General features: G+C 39.8%; 1 protein-coding gene across 1 annotated transcript in view; it reads left to right on the top strand.

Annotated features, from left to right (window-relative positions):
• The window catches only part of FSIP1 (fibrous sheath interacting protein 1), a 193,088-nt gene that overhangs the window by 46,911 nt on the left and 140,852 nt on the right, over positions 1-5,325 (top strand). The window lies entirely within an intron of this gene.

Here is a 5,325-nt window from a genome sequence, read left to right as displayed (position 1 = left end):
AAAAAAAAAAAAAAAAAAAAAAAATGATGAGAACACATGGACACGTAGAGGGAAGCAGCACACACTGGGGCCTGTTAGAGAGAAGAGGCTGGGAGGAGGGAGAGGATCAGGAAAAATGACTGATGGGTGCTGGGCTTAATGCCTGCGTGACAGAATCATCTGTACAGCAAACCCCCATGACACAGATTTACCTGTATAACAAACCTGCACATGTACCTCGGAACTTAAAATACAAGTTAAAAAATTTTTTTTCAAATCCTGTTTTGTACCATTATTTTTATCGAAGTTTTCAAATTTATTCTTGGTCAATTCATTACTGACTTTCAAAGGATGATTTTATGTCATGGTAAGTAAGAGTGATTATACATTGGTTATCACAGTAATTTCTGCCTGTGCTGTGATATGCTTATTACTGATGACATATGAAGGTATTTTTCTGTTTCCTTTTCTTATCATCCCTAAACTGGTTTTATGGTATTTCAGTGTCGTCTTCAGTAATCCTAAAGAGTTCCATTCTGTTCCTGCCCAGTTAACCTTGAGCAGCCAGTTCCCTGGAGAGTCCTGGGGTTAACAGGAGGGCCTGCTCATGGTGAAAGTCTGGGATTGGGGGAAAGAGACTAAACTGAAAAAGGGGAACAGCATGTAATGGGGGTGGAGTGGGGCGAACGCAGGTTTTTATAGGGCCTGGGAAGGTCACCTAAAGAGTGCTGTGGCCCAGTGTTTGTACTTGTTTATATTACTAAACTTGAGGAATATTCTTTGCTTCCGTGAAGAAATACACTCTCCTGTGTTCCTTGAAGCAATTAGCCCTACTGTCTACTCCCCTATGTGTAATAAGGACGTGATGGAGTGAATGCACCTGGCGCCCTGCCCGTATCCCCTTTCCCTGACCCCTGTCTGTGCATCCATGCTCCAGCCCTGTGCTAAGGGTGCATAGCTGTTCCCTTACCTGGAGAATTTCCCTGAGCCAAATGGGAATCAGACAGCCCAGGATATCACTCTTTCACCACCCCAGACCCCTTACCTAAAGGTGGGATTAGCTCTATGGTGCCACGTGTCCTCCAGAGCTTCATCAGGGATTAGACTGAAGCTGGTCTTCGGTTGAGACCACATCCTAGCTTGTCTCTGTGTCCTTGCCCTTGCCTGTTTTCCTCATGTTCCTGCTCCCAAAGGCACCCTTCCAGTGAACTACTTGAACAAGAATCCTTGTCTTAGTTTCCACAGTGAGGGACACAGAGATTCAGAGGGTAGTTTTTTTGGCTATGGGTCCAAAAGCAGTGCATGTGCAAGTGATCCCTGTGGCCAAGAAGGGAGGATGTGCCCGTTCAATGGGAGTTAACACTCAACATCCACTGGTGGCTGCTCCATGGAAATCCCAGACCAGGGCTGCCTGGATCTTCCAGTTTTTTAAGGGAAACTAGAAATCCAGATTTTTTAATGGGAAACATTAAACTTATAAAATGTTCATAACTGCTCGTATTTAAAAAAAGTTCTGCCTGGGCAAACAAAATATCCTACCTTCCACCAAAAATCAAAAACTTATCTGCAGAATATCACAGATAATAATCCTCTAAATAATCCTGCCTGAGATAGTGAGGTCCCAGCGGGGGCTGTGTCTAGGAACAGATGAAGGTGTTGCTATGCCTGGGGCTGATGAAATAGGGGAAAGGGGTGGCGAGGGAAACTGCTAAATGCCCACGTAATTCTGAGATGTTTTAGCTTCGCTGACTTATGGTACAGTCGTGTGCCACATAATGATGTTTTGGTCAACATGCATATACGACAGTGGTCCCATAAGATAATAATGGAGCTGAAAAATTCCTGTCACCTAGTGACACCATAGCTCTATATTTTAGAGTGCGCTCCTTGTACTTATATTATAAAAAAGTTAATTGTAAAACAGCTTTAGGCAGGTCCTTCAGGAGGAATTTCAGAAGACGGCATTGTTGTCATAGGAGATGACAGCTCTGTGCTTGTTACTGCTCTTGAAGACCTTCCAGTGGGACAAGATATGGAGTGGATGACAGTGATATTGATGATCCTGACCCAGTGTAGGTCTAGACTAATGTGTGCATTTGTGTCTTAATTTTTTACAAAATTTTAAATATAGAAAAAGAAAATTTTAGGCTGGGCGTGGTGGCTCACACCTGTAATCCCAGCACTTTGGGAGGCCGAGGCGGGTGGATCACGAGGTCAAGAGATCGAGACCATCCTGGTCAACATGGTGAAACCCCGTCTCTACTAAAAATACAAAAAATTAGCTGGGCATGGTGGCGCGTGCTTGTAATCCCAGCTACTCAGGAGGCTGAGGCAGGAGAATTGCCTGAACCCAGGAGGCGGAGGTTGCGGTGAGCCGAGATGGCGCCATTGCACTCCAGCCTGGGTAACAAGAGCGAAACTCCGTAAAAAAAAAAAAAAAAAAAGAAAAAGAAAATTTTAAAATAGGAAAAAGCTTATAAAGAAAAACTATTTTTGTACAGCTGTAAACTATGTTTGTGTTTTAAGCTAAGTGTTATGAGAATGAAAAAGTTAAAGAAATGTAAAAGTATAAAAGTTACAGTAAACTAAGATTCATTTCTTATTCAATAAAGAAAAATATTTTAAAATAAATTTAGTGTACCCTAAGTGTAGAGTGTTTATAAAGTCTACGGTAGCAGCCAGTAATGTCCTAGGCGTTCACATTCACTCACCACTTACCTGCCGACTCACCAGAGCAGCCTCCAGCCCTGCAGGCTCCACTCATGGTGAGTGCCCTACACAGGTGTGCCCTTAAAACAATATATATATTTTTTGAGATGGAGTTTTGCTCTCGTTGCACAGGCTGGAGCGCAATGGTGTGATCTGGGCTCACTGCAACCTCTGCCTCCCATGTTTAAGCAATTCTCCTGCCCCAGCCTCCCGAGTAGCTAGGATTACAGACATGCTAATTTTGTAGTTTTAGTAGAGACAGGGTTTCACCGTGTTGGCCAGGTTGGTCTCAAACTCCTGACCTCAGGTAATCTGCCTGGCTCGGCTGCCCTAAGTGCTGGGATTACAGGCGTGAGCCACTGCGCCCGGCCTTAAAAAGATTTTTATACCATATTTTTATTGTACCTTTTCTATGTTTTAATATGTTTAGATTCACAAATACTTCCCATTGTGTTACAGTCATCTACAACATAGTAACTACAAAATACACTGTGCAGGTTTCTAGCCTAGGAGCAATAGGCTTTGCAATGTGGCCTTGGTGTGTGGTACACTCTACCATCGAGGTTTGTATAAGTACATCCTGTGATTTTTATGCAGTGACAGAGTTGCCTGATGATACATTTCTTAGAACATATCCCTGTCATTAAGCAACACATAACTATAATTTGTCTACTTTATTAACAAAAGCTCAGATAACCATAAGAATTAAGGGATCTGTGTTTCATTCTGGTTTTGTTATTAATTGTGAAGTTGTGTAAACTGCTACCGTGGTCTCGCTGGGCATCAAACTATGGCATGCTAGATTTTCTTTATACAGTCTAGGAAGGCTTTCATAATGACTTTTTGTTAATAATATTGCCTTTTGCATATTATTTTTGTTAGTATTTAGGTCTCATCTTTTTATTTTAAGCTCATCTCAATCATTTTAGTTTTAGATCTTTTGTAAGTACTATGTAGCTGGGCTTTGCTGTTGCTTTTGTGTCTTCATCTTTGTTTCTTCATCCTTTATCTTTTGTTATTATCATTATGAGGTTATTTAAGTTACTCATATTCATTATGACCACATACTTTTTGAATTGTTTGCTGACATCAAATTGTACATTTTGTTTATCATATTTGTTTTTTGTTTATCTCCGTTTCCTCTTGTGGTTTGCAAATTTAATATCCTATTTTTGATCTGGTACTGTTAACCTTCAAGTTTTAAAAATACATTAAAATGAATATTTTCTTTTCAACTTCAATAATTAGTTTCTAAAGTTTCATATTTTAACAAGATTGGATCTTTGGTGTACTTTTATTTCCCTGAGTTTCATTTTCTTTCCTCCAGGGTATATTGAGATCATCTGGAATTTTAGTTCTAGAATATTATACTTTTTAATCTTTACCTTTAAAAAGGCTATGCTTCTTGTGTGTCAGAAATTTTTCTCAAAAAAATTTAGCCAAAATTTTTAGCCACACCATTAACAGTGAATTTGGACTCAACAAATTATTTGTTTAAATCATTCCTTGAGTTATTTTTCTGGAACTTTTTTGAAAAATTTTGCCCAAGAAATGGTGGACTGTGGATAATTTTTGAGTGTATATTTAAATATTTATTTTTTCCTCATTTGAATGTTAACTTAGTAGTTAACTAAATTTTATATGAAAAGTCCTTTTTTTTTCTTGAAATATGTAGGATTTTCTCCTTATTTTGGAGTTTATGATTTTATCAGATTATATTTATGTGTGTCTTTAAAAACATTTCCGTTCTTGCTTCGTAAGCTCTTTCTATCTGAAGGTTCAAATCTTCCTTCAGCTCAGAAAATTACCCTTAATTATTTCTTCCTTTCCGTCATCTTTTTTTCCTCTTTTTGGGAGACCTATAAATGGGGTATTAGTTGGAAGTGTGATTGGCTGCAAGTAACAGTGGCTTAAACAGTAAAGAGTTTATTTTTTTCTAGTAACAAGAAATCCAGGAGTAAGCAGCTCATGTCTTTCTGTCCTCCTGTTCTATATTCCTATGTGGATTTTGTCTTTAGATTTGCAAGATTGCTGCTGCATCTGTAGGCAGTGTGTCCATTTTCCAGGCAGACAAAAGAGGGAAGGGGAAAGAGCAAAGAGATGTTCCTCTGAGGCTTTGCCTTTTCACTGGGGATGGTATGGTGTCCCCAGGACTTCTACCTGCATCTCACTGGCCAAGCTGTATTGCGTAGCAATTTGTTCAGTATGTTGGGGCAAGTGAGAAGGGGGATTCATGTATATTACTTTCTCTTTTTTTGTAGTAGAGGTAGGCAAGGAAGAAGGGAATGAGAAATGGAGATCTTGTCAGTGAGTAGACAGTGTCTGCCACAGATGGTTATAGGACCTCTTGGACCTCTTTTCCAGGTCTTACAACATTTTCTCATAATGTTAATCTTTTTTGTCATTTTGCACATATGAGCTCATTATACAGGTTTCCAAGTTGGGTTTCAACCATGTCTATTCTGGTGCTTAGCCATGCAACTCTATTTTGAGATTTTTAAAGGCAAGTATTGTTTTTAGGCCGGGCGTGGTGGCTCATGCCTGTAATCCCAGCACTTTGGGAGGCTGAGGTGGGAGGATCACTTGAGGCTAGGAGTTTGAACCATCCTGGCCAATATGGCAAAACCCTGTCTCTAC

The sequence above is a fragment of the Cebus imitator genome, unplaced genomic scaffold, assembly GCF_001604975.1.
Source record: "Cebus imitator isolate Cc_AM_T3 unplaced genomic scaffold, Cebus_imitator-1.0 Scaffold70, whole genome shotgun sequence".
Taxonomy (NCBI): Eukaryota; Metazoa; Chordata; class Mammalia; order Primates; family Cebidae; genus Cebus; species Cebus imitator.
This window is presented reverse-complemented; position numbering and strand designations above follow the sequence as displayed.